The sequence below is a fragment of the Pteropus alecto genome, unplaced genomic scaffold (assembly GCF_000325575.1).
Source record: "Pteropus alecto unplaced genomic scaffold, ASM32557v1 scaffold59, whole genome shotgun sequence".
NCBI lineage: Eukaryota > Metazoa > Chordata > Mammalia > Chiroptera > Pteropodidae > Pteropus > Pteropus alecto.
Genome location: NW_006443292.1, coordinates 4773311 through 4774940, shown reverse-complemented (window position 1 = coordinate 4774940; position 1630 = coordinate 4773311). Strand labels below are relative to the sequence as shown.

The following is a 1630-nucleotide window of genomic DNA, read 5'->3' as shown; positions in this document are numbered from 1 at the left end:
GGGGAGGGGGAGGGGAGGCGGGCGGGGAAAGCGATGAGCGATGGGCCCTGGTGAGTGTGAGTTCACACGCCACACACACCGGCAGTCAGCTGGGCCCCACACACCCTTCCCGCAGCTGTGACATCCGAAAACATCTGCTTTGAGGACTGATATGCTTGCTGCGGGAGGATCGTGCAGGTTCTGTGTCCCCTCGGCTGTCACAACCCGACCCACTGAAGGCAGCCGACGAGGCCAGTGACTGCGCGTGTCCTGATGGGCTTCACACCAGGTGCAATTCCAACTTGTCACTTAGTGGCAGTGTGACCCGGGGATCTCGCTGGCATGCCTGGGTTTCCTCATCTGTAAACAAGTGGGGGGGGGCGTGGTGCCCTCACGAGGGAGATGGTGCTCTCACTTATACAGAGGACCCCGGAGCTCCGTCACCCCGCCCGCCACGCGAGGACACAGCAAGGAGACACCCTCTACGAAGCAACACGTGGGCCCTCGCCAGATACCGAGTCTGCTGGCACCTCGATCTCAGATTCCCAGCCCCCGGAACCGTGAGAAATAGATGTCGGCCTGTGGAGTGTGTCACAGCAGCCTGAGCCGACTGGGACCAGCCGTGCGCAGACGCTCAGCGTGTTCCCACAGAGCCTGGCGGGGTCTGTGCTCAGCAGATGCCAGTCGTCCCCGGTACTAGAGCTGTCAGGGGCTCTGGAGGGGACCTGGGTGACTCCAGCCCGGGCGTCACGTCCCTCACGGTGGGCGGGTGTGAATAGGTAATGAAGTAGAGGTTCACAGAAGGAGACAGGAGCAAGCCACTTGGGGCGACAGAGCGTGGTTTCTGCAAAGGGATTTTGTGGCCGAGAATGTATGAGGGGAACGTCACTGGACACGCTCCACTCAGATGCTCTGATGGCTCCGCGGTGTCAGCCACAAGTCAGAGATGGACTAGAAAGAAGGGCCGAGGTCGGGGGAGGAACCCCATTCCATGGAGACTGGGTGACAGCTTTTGCTCGGGGATGGAAGCCGGCCCTGTTCTTTCGCACCTGCGTTAAGAATCGGGAAGGGCCCAGCCTCTCACCGGACGGACCAGCACGATATGAGGCAATGCCGTCACATATAAATCACACAAGCTGTTTAAATAAGAGGGAGAGCTCAGAACGCGCCGAGATGTCCCAGGAATGGCCCTGTGCCCTGTCAGAGAGGGCCCTCCCCTGGGGAGACTAATCCTACAAGCTGTTTGTCCACAAAGGCAAATGAAACCCCAAGCACCGCCAGGAGGGACTCGGGAGAGAAGGCAGATGTCCACCCCCCAGAACGCTCCACCCAGCTCTGTGCCTGGACCATGCCCCGTGGGGCAGACATGGATGTCTACGGAGCCCGCTTCCCAACGCTCAAGACAGAACGGAGAAAAGTACGCGGAGGTGTCACATACGCCTCCCAGACAGGCAGCAAGAAGGAGGGAGAGGCACCCACAGTCTGTCCCCAGGGCCTCTGCCAGTGGCAGACAGGGCCCCAGCCCGACTTGGAAGACAACCCATCTTCCTCGCAGAGGCCCGGGGTTTGCGTAAGTAACTACATCCTACATCTGGTAAAAAAAATGCACTTTTCCAATTCTGCCCAGGTCCTCATCCGGGGAGCCTATGGC

General features: G+C 60.1%; 1 protein-coding gene across 1 annotated transcript in view; it reads right to left on the bottom strand.

The window, feature by feature from the left end:
* Positions 1 to 1630, bottom strand: part of ALDH1A3 (aldehyde dehydrogenase 1 family member A3) — a 30341-nt gene that overhangs the window by 5140 nt on the left and 23571 nt on the right. The gene's annotated exons all lie outside the window — the stretch shown is intronic.